The 11818-nt window shown below is 43.0% G+C and overlaps 1 protein-coding gene and 1 non-coding gene across 19 annotated transcripts in view; both read left to right on the top strand.

The window, feature by feature from the left end:
• Positions 1 to 326: 326 nt before the first annotated feature.
• EP400 (E1A binding protein p400) overlaps positions 327 to 11818 on the top strand; it is a 57762-nt gene continuing 46270 nt past the window's right edge. For 16 of the 18 annotated variants that reach the window (XR_004243609.1, XM_032127586.1, XM_032127584.1 and 13 more), the window contains exon 1: positions 10329 to 10436. The gene's annotated coding sequence lies outside the window, so the exon portion shown is untranslated. Of the gene's footprint in view, positions 1887 to 3605; positions 3770 to 5142; positions 5439 to 5956; positions 6093 to 6189; positions 6361 to 6935; positions 7057 to 7350; positions 7548 to 8021; positions 8134 to 8541; positions 8684 to 10328; positions 10437 to 10769; positions 10791 to 11818 lie in introns of those variants that run through there. The other 2 variants (XM_032127575.1, XM_032127576.1) reach the window with 2 other exon arrangements.
• LOC116453287 lies at positions 6735 to 6873 on the top strand. Its single transcript, XR_004243741.1, has one exon. It is a non-coding gene; the product is annotated as a small nucleolar RNA SNORA49 (small nucleolar RNA).

The raw sequence follows: 11818 nt of genomic DNA, 5'->3' as shown, positions 1-11818 counted from the left end.
CCGAGGGCGGGGCGAGAGGCGGCCGTGAGGGGGCGCTGCGGCGGAGCGCGGCGGGGCCGGGGCGTGAGGGGAGCGCGGGGGCGGGCCCGGGGATCGGGGGGTGGCACGGGGGGTGCGGGTGGTACGGGGCGGCACAGGGTGTGCAGGCATGGTAGGGGTGTGCGGAGCGGGCCTGGGTGTGCAGAGCGGGTCAGAGCGTGCGGGGGTGGCACAGGGTGTGCGGGCATGGTAGGGGTGTGCGGAGCGGGTCAGAGCGTGCGGGGGTGGTGCGGGGACACTATGGGGGTGGTACATGGTGTGCGGAGCAGCTCAGCGTGTGCGGGGGTGGCACGGGGGAGTGCGGAGCGGGGACAGGGGACATCCGTCGGTGGCGGAAGGTTCGTGCCGGTGCGGAGAAACGCGACACGCAGCGATGAGAGGGGCCAGGGCACCGCGCTCCCGGTGCTGGCCGCGCTGCCGAGCCCCGCGTTAGCGCCTGCTCTGTGCCGAGGCAGCGCTGATAGCCCGCGTACCGGGCTGTAATGTCCTTTACAGCATGGAGCATCCCGCCCCTCTGCGTTATGAAACGGGAGCTCTGGACCTGGGAGGAGTGACACCAGACATCACCCTCCTGTCACAGCTTCCGTCATCTCCCGTGCGTGTGACAGAACCGGCCTCTCTCCGTGACTGCAGCCCATGAGTCCGTGGGATGGAGAAAGCCTAAAGCTTGACCATCCTGCATCTTCTTCAAAGTACAAACATGCCCAGTCCAGACTCAGGATGTGCTGCAGGAACTCTCCGTGTCTGACTGCTAGAGATAAAGCAACTGGAAAAATCTGTTGGGATGATAAAGAATTCAAGTGGTTAATTTGGGTTAAAAGGTCAGTCAACTCCCTTTATAGTTGTGCAGGAAGCAAATCTGCAACCATAAAACCCATTCCATAGGAAAATAAAGTGAATGTAAAATTTAAATCAGAGGTAAGAGTGGATAGAGCTTGGGAAGTGGTAGTCCAATGCGCCGTTTTATTGATAACGAGATACTTTATTAGGTTAACTTTATTTCAGTTCCAAAATAGTACTTCACAAAGAGACTCATAATTAGTTCTGACAGCAATTAAAAAAAAAGTCTCAAACTTCAAAATAATGCTGATACGTCTAGTGCATATATTAATGACTTATGATTAAGTGTAAGTTTTAAGCTTTGTAATTAAAGATAATGGCTTTAATGAGCTTTTCTGTAATTGTAGCCTTATATCTAATACCAATTGTTACATGTTTTAAAAACCCTCTGGAGAAACTCTTAGAGATCCTAGTAAGTGCTGCACATCTCATTTTCCATGCATTGGGTTTAAATTTGTACCCTCTGAGCCTAATTTGTTGCTTTTCTTAATTAATGTTGTTGCATGAAATTTTTCCCTTTTGGTCATTTGATACCCTGATAGAGATTGGTTGTGTAGTTGTCAACTTTCTGCAGGATGTTGTTAGCAAAGATCTTGTCAGGTTGAAGAGTGGATAAGTACATCCTAGACTGGCATCCTGATTGAGTCACATCTTCAGAGCTTTCAGACAGGTGTATTGGTGTGTGGTGCAAAGTTGATTTCACGAGCTATATAATAGGCTGTATTTCCACTTTCTTTGGTTCTCTCTGTCATTTCACTATTTTCTTTACTGAAATTGCAATTTTTAAAAGTCTCTCTGCAGGTGGAATGCCTCCTGTCCTTCAAGTGGCTCAGCAGATTAGCTAGGAGGAAAACCAACAGCAAAATGGACCAAATTTGTCAAGTTTGCTTAATTCCTTACCCAGTCCACACAGCAGGAACCCAGCTCTGCCTCAGCAGGTACAACCAGCAGGCTGGGATAAGAACCATGTTCGTGTGGTCCCAGCTCCAGTTCCCTCACCACAACAGGTATCACATTTGTATATCAGCTTGCATGGGGAGTGTTGACCTTTGTGTTTTGTGTGGAGACTTTGTGGAGGGCAGAAACTTTTACTTCAACCTGGGGAGAAAGGAGCAAATAATTCCAGTAGTTCTTGCAGATGACTTTGCCAAGCCTGATAATTCGCTCAGCTGGGTATGAATCTTTCTTTACAATAAAACTTTGTGTTCATTTAAATTTAGAATGCTCTGTGGATACCTGTGTCTCTCATTTGGTTTTAATTAGTGCTGCACACATACGTGATTTTTCTTGAAGAAAGGAAAGGGGTGAGAAGGAATCAGATATGTTCTCTAGGGAAGTAGCACTTGTTCTTGTAATGAAATCCTAGAAGGAGAATTAATTAAACAGAATCCATTATTCTAAATTTTTATGGGCCATTTTAGAATAAGGGGGGAGGGGGGAATGACAATGAAAATTTGTGCTGCTTGTGCTGACTTGCCAGCAGTTGCAGGGTGCTTACATGTGTTAATAAAAATGCCAGAAACTAAATGTATTTTTATATGAACTTTTTAGAGAATTTTGGCCATCTGCCATCATCATATTTAAATTCTGTGAAATTTCTCACTGAACCAGCCCTGCACTTCTGATGAGATCTAGGGGTGCTATATTTTAGGAGAAAAAACAAAAGTTCTCAGGATTGAGTACCACTGCATCCCAAGCTTCTCTACTGATTTTTCCTATTACTGCTGCCTCACAAAGTCCTCAGAGACTTTACATAAAGCTGCACAAAATGCATTATTCATTATCTTTTAATAAGGTGTGACTTCAAACACCGTGGAATGTTTCCAAGGACTGAATAATCATTTCTATTGATCATCCATGTAATGTTTTAACATTTTTCACAGTGTCTTGGTTTTGTCTTGTGCAGTAGGAAACATGTTTAATTATGTTTACTTAAAGGAAAATTAAATTCTTCAGTGAATATCAGCACTGAGGAAAGAAGGTTTATGGTCTCTGAAACAAACTCCATGTGGTCCCACAGCACAAATCACACCATGATTATCTTTTTGGAAGGAATGCAGTGCATGGCAACTGATTTTTTTTCAAGAAAGAAGATGAAAGATGGTAACTGCCAAGAGAGTAATGTGAAATTGATATTTTCAACCAGAAAAGGATGGGCAGCATTTTCGTGGTTAGGATATGATCACTGAGAATCTGAGAGTTTGGGGTTCCCTCTGCACTGTTTATAAACTTTAGACAGTACTCCTAAAGGGATTGTAATTATTTTCTTTCTTTAGAAATATGCTTTTTAGATAGAATTGAGTAAAACCTTAAAATAATTTTATGGTTTGATTTTAGGGTTAGTGTGTCAAGGTGAAAATAGATGGGTCTGGAATGCCAGTTCTACAAAGGCAAATGTTTTAATCAGAAGCATTGAATTATCTGCAGAGCTTGTCGTTTGAGGGTGCTGCCCTGTTCGTGACTCCTGGTAACATGAGCATAATGCTCTATTTCCATGGTGTGGGTTGTTGGAACCTTTTAAAGTAACGACAGCTGCTCTCTGCAAAGTCACATGACACCTGGCTCTTCCACGTTCCACTTTAATTCTGCCATCAGCTGTGAGCTTTTTAAACATTCTCAGATACTGTGGTATTATTACCATTATTTTTTTAAACTGCAGCTGAATAGTAATAAAATATTTCTTTACTTTGTGGTGGTTTTTTTTTTTTCTTTTACTATAACTTAAGCACACAGACTGGTCTCTCTTTGATGTGATTGGAATGGAAAACCAAATTACTTGCTACGAAGCACAAATGCTGCCAAAACTGAAGCTAACTGGAAAGTTTATTGAAGAGATCTACTGCTCCCCTTGATCATCCAGACTTAAGCCGGGGAAGCTCAAACTAAATAGGTATGTAGTGTTCAGGTGATTGATTTATTTTTTATTAATTTGTTTTTTTTAAGTAACAGGTGAAAACAGGTCATATTTGTGAGGACTGAGAGGATTCGTTCAGAATTATTTGTTTCTCTTGTTATCCTTTTTTCCCAAACTGATCACTGCCAAAGACTGTATGCCAGTCTTCTGAGGGAAAGAGGAGGGCTTCTTATTCCTTAATAGTTGTTTTCATTTATGAAGGCTCAGTTTTGATCTTTCCTGCCACGCTTAAGAATTGAAGTCACTTGTGGTTTTGATCAAACACTGAAAATTGCTTCTGGAGTAGAGTTTCCTAAGCAGAATAATTAAATCTTCTCCTTCTAGTTAATTTTAAGTTTAAGATGTACTTGCAAAACACTTAAAGAAGATTTTTGGGGGGCAGAGGGGAGGGCAGGGGGAGGAAAAGATGTTAAATTTTGAGCTTGTTTGTTTTTTGCTCTTGAGTCTTCCCTCAGAAGAGAAGTTGGGAGGGTCCAGTTTTGAGTCTTGGAGCAAACGTAATTCTGCTGTAGAGCAATGTAGAGTTAAATCTTACAATAAATTAGCCTGATGTAAGCAGAGTATGGTTAATGAAGCCCAAGACAGATTGTGTGACACGTGGCTGTGACAGATGACAAGGAGGATGTCCTGCACTAGTGTTATTAGGTTCTTCTGCCAGAAGGGAGCGTAATTAATGTAATTAAGGAATTTAAAGTGATAGCTGAAGTATATATGTAAAACAGAAAAAGAACTCATCCTTTTGCTGTTTAGACATCTTTGGGTTCCTGGAAATGATGCACGCAAAATAGTTATTGTGAAGTCAGCTCTTACAACTGCAGTGGTTTTGAAACCATACCCATAAATAAGGCTTTGCTCCGTTAAGAAGTTTGACCCTTATTAGCATCTTTTGGAGAGTTCTCTTGCTGTCTCCAGGCTCCAAAGATGATTAAGGGATATGGGAGTTCTGTTATGCCCCTTCCATGTAATCCTTCAGAGATGACTGGAGCATCAGAGCATTTGGTGTACTTGAATTTTACAGTATAGCGTGTTTCTTCTGCATGTTGAGAGAAGCAGAATCCCTCCTGCCATATGCTCTTCAGCTGGGTACCTCTTTCAGCTCAGATTACTCACTAAAAATAATATTTTTGCCAGTAGGCATAGAGTAGGAAAGCAGATTTATTTTTCATCACAATACCAAAGCTAACATTTGTCCTTGTATCGCAAGTGTCAGCTTTTCTCCTGCTCTCTTCTCTTTTCATAGTCATTCATAGAATTCTTGCATGAATTAAATTATCCTTATTTTCAACTTTGTTTTTTGCATAAGCTTTATCTGGTCACAATAGATTCAGAAAAGAATTTTGAATTTAAAGGATATCCCAGAAGAAAAAAAGACAGCTAAAGGAACACCTGGACAAACTATACTTCTGGAATGAGCGTCGTTGTTCCAGAACCCCCCTGTATGGCAGAGACCTGTTGGAAACTTGCTCTTGGATCAGTGAAAGAAAAATCTCTCAGCATTGTTCTGCCAGGATTAACAAGTGGTGCTGGACTGGCTTTGCAAATTGCCTTCCATGTTCCAGCACTTCAGAGGTTCTAAGGATCCATTGCAGGAGCTCATTTTGACACTGAAGCAGCAACAGATTGCCCTGAAGGATGTTATGACCAGGTAATTGAGACAAATCCATGTGCAGTCTTTGCATGGATTTGATGGGTGTGTGGTACCCTCCTAACAGGGTATTTAAGTGAACAACTGTAAAATGCTAAATGCTAGATAAGCTGTTTTGTTTTATCCTTTTTGCAGGCTACATTCCTTTATGCTGAACCTATCTCAGATGTATAATTTTGGATCATTCTAGGATCTGAAACTCTCAGTAGTTCCATGGCAACTGTTATTAGTTATGTAACAATTCTACTTTATTTTGACATATCTTGTATTTGTTGTGTTAATACTGACAAAAAACGTACGAAGTGTAGTAAGCTTATCTTGGTAACTTTAGGGATAGTGGCAATTTCCTCTTCAGTGTTTTTGCATTTATTTGATGTCAACATAAAACTTCATGTCCTGATTTACTTTTTACATTTAGCCAGGTGCTTTGTGCTGCTTTGCAAATATTACTGGTTTTGAATAGTTAATAGCCCAAGCAGTTAAAACTTAGTATAATGAAGTTTTGATTTGTTTTGCAGAGATCTGTGTGTGTTTCCAGCTGTAGCTGTTGCTCCTCTATGTTTGCATGGAGAAAATCCTCCTTACACATGTACCCATGGAATGAAACTCTTGCAGTTCAGTCTCAAGGAACAGAGATGGTGCAGCATGACTCAGGTATTAAACACCCACCACTGGTTACACCTGTGTGCAGGGGCTTTCTCTAGTTGTGAGTGTGACCTGCAGAACCTTCAGGTTCTCCTTTTTTAACTAGGCAAGCTGGAAACTCTGGCTGGCCTACTTTGGAAGCTGAAAGTGGAGGGAGAGCAGGTACTGATTTTGACACAGGTGATTGCAATGCTCGACATCCTGGAGCTTTTCCTGAACTTCCATCTCCTCATGTGAGTGAGAGTTAGTGAGTGGTGCTCACAGCTGGCATTATCTGGTAAGAGGATCTCTTACTCAAGCTAGGAGTGAAGAGATGCTCATAGTGGGAGGGAAAATGCTAAAGGAAAGTCTAATACATTTGCAAGATTCATTTGCATAATTTCTTTACTTATTGAAGCAAATTATGTATGTAGCTGCAGCACAAATATGTAATTATATATGAAATATGTCGGTCATATTACTATTTGATGAGGCATCTAGGGTGTTTCCAAGGAGTATGCCACTAGTTATCCTATATTTATGAGCAATTTGTGCTTCAAATGCAGATGTTTTATTTCACAATAGCCATTTGATTAATTGTTTTTGCTTTCATTATCTGTAGCTATTTACATTGTTAGTACTTTAAGTGTGGTTGGTGTTTTTATCTTGGCAGTTCCTCAGCCTTACTCCAGGGGCTTCTGTTTTTCATAGAGTGCCCTGGCATTGCCTGAGGATAAATTGAAAGTATGCTCCTTTCCCTCCCCAGTAAGATTCTCTATATCCTCTGGGGCCTACAATTTGAGCAAACATTGACAATATAGTTAAGTTTTTCTTACTTTTTGCTCCAAATTGCATTGTTATGCTTTCTGCCAGATGCAGTATAAAACACAAAAGAATACTTTGCCTTAAAGCAACACAAGGCAGCACAACAGAAGGAATTTGATTAGACAACAGACAAGAAAAATGATGGAGCGCTACAGGAATAACAACTCAGGTGTGCTTAGTCATAGGACATGATGTGATTACTGTAATAGATCTCTAGATTTTTATCTAGCTGACTGCTCCATAAATTAATAGCTTTAATTGTAGACAGATTAATTATGAATTGTGTAGATCTGTAATGTGGGCAGTCAGATAACTTAAAATGTTTGCATGCTTAATGTAGGTTGGGGAAGTAACAAGAAAGCAATTTTTCCAACCTTCTCACTCTGTTAAGAAAAAGTTTATTTAGAGATGTATCCTTTATTAATGTGAATTTGTACCTAAGTTGCTTGTTTCCCCATTTTAGGAATTCATTAAAAACTTCAACCAAGGCAAGTGAGTCTTCTGTGCTGTCCTTTCTTCCCACACTCCTTCCACAGGTGTCAGTCACACAGATGTGATTATTGTTGTCTTCTGTGACATTGATTTAGATCTGCTGATGGACACAAAGACTAAGGGATGGTGTGACAAAATTGCAACAGGCAGAGATACCCACATTTACAGGTGACTTTCATGCTAAGAAATAGTTACTGGTGTATTAAAATCAAAAATAGAGAGAAGATGGTTTGGGGTGAAACTAGGATTTTGGGTTGAGGTCATCCTTCTAGTTTAAGTAACTTGGTCTTTTAAGATCCCTTCAAAGATTATATAATATTTCTTCCCTTCAGACTAGAGGGAAAATGAAAATCATGTCCTTTCCACACTGCCTCTTCTGTTCGTGTCTTTCCCTCCCACTTCCATCTAAGAAACCATCTGGACTTCTGTGTTAGGACAGCCAAAATAAACGTGGGTGTTTTCAGCTCTTGGTAAACAAGAAATGTCATTCTTGATTATCACTGGATTTCAGATCCACCAGTGATGAGATGCTGTTTGTGTAGTTCTAAGATGTACTTGAAAGCTTCTCCTGAGTGACTGTTTCTTTTCTTGGAAGGATGTCCTGAGAGCACAAGGAATGTAATGGGTTTCTTTGTCTTGCAGGCTTGTAAGTGGTAATTCTGTTGAAGAGAGGCTGTTGAAAAAGAGTATTGAACATCTGATTCAAGAACTGGCTGCTCACTGAGGTGATTGTTCCACAGACTTTTTGTCTCAGGTACTGTAACATTAAGAATGTGAGCAGTTGTTATTTAATGATACATAAAAAATAAGTGTTTTACTTGATCTGAGTCAGAATTTTGAACAAGTAGTGGTGTATTTGCTTCTAGGCTTGTTTGGGAACCAGTGATATATGTTCACAGTTAAATTCAGTAGAAATCCTGAACTGTCAGCTCATATAGAAAATCAGAAGGTAACAATATCTAGTAATAAAAGTTTGCTTGTTCCAATGATAAAGTTACCCTTTAATGATATTGTTTTAATCATTCAGAAGCAACATCTCCTGCAGCAAAAGCTGTCAAATACATCTGCAATCTGACTTTTCTAAACTTGATTTTAGGATGACTAAAATTTTTTTGACATCATGTCTTATCTTATTGAATACTTCAAAACATGTTTCCATAAGGTTCTTTGCTTTGCATATGGAAAAGAGGATTCTGTAAGAGAGACTGTCTGAGCTAAGAAATGCTGTAGATTGAGAGTTGTATGACACAGGAAACACCATGGCTCCTACTCAGTCAGAACAGCTGGCCAGCTTGGTGGACCAGGTATGGGGATTTCTCTGTTTTTATGTAAACCTTTAGAAAAATTTGGTATTTACTTTCCTGTACATCAAGTGGCTTCTGTAAAGTACCTTGTTTCCGATCCATTTACATCAAACAGTTCTGTGCAAATTTAAATACTGAAACACTCATGGCAGGTAATTTGAGCTTGTCGATAGATCTGTTCTTGTCCTGAAACATTTAAGTTATCAAATGCTCTCTTGAGGGTTGTGAAGTGCTTTGAACCAAATTGTATCTTGTGTTGTAAAACTGTTTCACAGTCCTGTGCTTTGCCAGGTATTTGCATTTTTTTCTTAAAGGTCTTGGATCATGTCAGAGATGTGGTTAACTCTTGTAACTATGTTTATCACTCTCCAAAGCAAAATCGTTACATAAAAACCATTGCAGGTCTGGAGGGAAAGATGAGTTGAAGTTGAAACATGCTTGCATTGTGAGGACTTGGGGGCTTCTGGGGTCTTTTATTTATTAATTTTTAAAATTCCTCATTGCTTTACAGTACTACACGAGTGTTTCTAAGCAGAAACATAACCATATTTTAGAATTTTGAATAGCTTGCTATACAAGCAAATGTTAGTAAATACCTTTTCCTGACAGTATGACTAATATAGCTTTTATTTATTACATTTCCATACGCTTAGGAATATAAATTTCCCCAATGTTATGACAATATTACCTTGGATGTATCATTTTGCACTACCAGTATGTTAAAAGTAAGGGAGGGGAGCTGTTTATTTTAAATGGCAGGATATGAATTGTCTTCAGTCAAGACTATTGATAACTATGAATTTTGAGACAGGGCATTTTTGATTATGTATTTTTGGTACCTAAGCCTTCACTTTGTATTTATTCCAGAACACAGGTGGTCATCCTCTTCGTGTTAGACAAGCCTATGCTAAAGACCAGAATTCTGAGCATACTCAAATCTATATGAATCACTTTGAGTTGATGACAATGACTACTAGAAAAAGAAGTTCCTCAAATAGGTTTCTGTAGGTTTAATTCTACTGTCAATAATTTTTCCCAGATTTAATAGTAAATCACTTTGGTGGCCTGATTGGTGAATTTTTTTTCTCTTAAGCGTGAATATATTTCGTGGGGGCCTTTCTCTTGTCAAAGGCTCTGTGATGACCTTTAGCCTTAAGGTAAAATAGTGTGTTTACTATCCAAGAATCAGATCCGTGCTCGTGCTGATGTAAAGAAAAGCTTTAAGATGTCCGTGCTCTGAGCCTCCCTGCAGGCACTGACAGACCCCATGGTCCCCTCTCAGCTGCCTCTTCTCGAGGCAGAATAGCCCCAGCTCCTTCAGCCTTTCCCCGTAAGAGAGATGCTCCAGCCCCTTCATCACCTTTGTTTCCCTCGGCTGGCCCCGCTCCAGGCGCTCCCAGTCTCTCCTGTCCTGAGGAGTACAAGCCCCGCGAGCTGCAAGTGTGGATTTTTACACCGTGTCTTGAAGAGAAGCGTCAGCCCCGCTCCCTGCGCGGACATAAACTACCCTTCACTCGGTCCTTGCCCGCCCTTGCCTCACTACAACAAATATAACTTAGAACCCGTTCCTATCGCGACAGGACCCGCGGGCAGCCTCCCCGCTGTGCGCAGGCGCGGCGCTGGCGCAGGCGCGGCGCGGCCGGTGGGTGTTGGCGCAGGCGCGGCGGGACGCGGTTTGTCTCCTGCCGGCGCTGGTAGCGGCGCCCCCGCCCGCGCTTCCTGCCCGCAGCGAATGGAACCCGCGGCGCCCGCGGTAAGTGCGGCCCGCGGGGCCCGCCCGGGCCCGGCTGCGCGCCCCGCTCCGCCCCGCGCGGCCCCCGGCAGCCCCGCCGCCGCACCGGGGGCGGCCGCGGAGGGAAGGGCCCGCCCGGCGCGAGGCGGGGGACGCGGGACGGGCAGGGCCGGGCCGGGGGAGCGCGGCCCCGACGGGGGGAGCCCCGGGCGGGGGGAGTCCTCGCGGAGCGGCGGCGGAGAGGCCGGGGTTCGCCCCTGGCCCGGGCGGGCCCACCGCCCTGCTCGCACACAAAAGGCGATCCCTGCTTCGGGACCTCCCTTATCGGCCTGTAATTAATTAAGTGTTTTCACTGGAGCCGTAAGTGTTAGTGAGGTGCGAGTAATTAAAATAATAAGACCTTGTTGCTGGTGGTATCGTTTGAATCTTAATTATTTGGTATCGGCGCTGTGAAATAACCACAATACCTCGAAGAATTGCAGTATTGTTAAATCTTTTGGAAAAGGGGCCTGTAAGGAGTGCAGTTTTTTCCCCTTCCCGCTCTGCTCAGGGAGCTCGCTTAGGTTTGAGCTCCCGGCAGTGGGAGAGGCGAGCCCCGCCGGGATGAGCCCCAGGGCAGGAGAGGCGGAACCGGCCCGGCGGGGTCGTTGTGCCGGCTGCGCTCCCAGGACCCCCGGCACGGCAGCTCCCGGGCTTTCGGCCCCCTGTCGTTGCTGGCACGTGTGTGACAGCGCTGCTTTGCTCCACCTTCCCGGACAGTCGCCTCTTTCCCGGTGCAAGGAAGGGAAAATCTCCATCCCCAGGGCTTGGGCGGATTGCTGCAGATAGCGCAGGACAGGGCAGCGGAGGAGCGGGAGAGCCGGCAGCACCCGCTGCATCCCGAGCTTCCCAGTAGTGCTGCCGTGCCGGTGTGCTGCTGCCTGTTGCCACTTGCGACCAACTTGGAGTTAGGAACGCAAAGGAGTGGCAGCATGTTTGTGTATGTTTGGCCTGAAATGCTAAAAATGAAAGTGTTGTTTTCAAAATAGGAGAGATTTTGGAAGGAGCAAAACCCCATCAGGTTTCGTTTTCTCTTGCTGCTGTTTCTGTGTGAATCCCAGCCCTGAATCTACCTGTCAGTGCATGTCATTGGAATTTTTGTCTGTGATTGAAATACAAAACCAGAACGTTTTTGGATTTCTGGGTAGCTTGACTCAATAAACAGCATTTTAAATAAAATGCAGATTTAGTTAATTTTCATCTCTTTATGTGTTCTGAAGGAAGGAGAAGGGAAAGTTAAGCATCAAGTACAGTAGTTTTACATACATTTAGATGATTTGGCCTTCAGTAGCTAGAACAATAAAGTTGAATAGTCTGTCCATATTCATGTTTTTGGTTACTGCTGAAACAATGGACTATATGTT

The sequence above is a fragment of the Corvus moneduloides genome, chromosome 18 (assembly GCF_009650955.1).
Source record: "Corvus moneduloides isolate bCorMon1 chromosome 18, bCorMon1.pri, whole genome shotgun sequence".
NCBI classification, from domain to species: Eukaryota; Metazoa; Chordata; class Aves; order Passeriformes; family Corvidae; genus Corvus; species Corvus moneduloides.
Note: the sequence above shows the minus strand (reverse complement) of the source record. Positions and strands in the feature narration are given on the sequence as shown.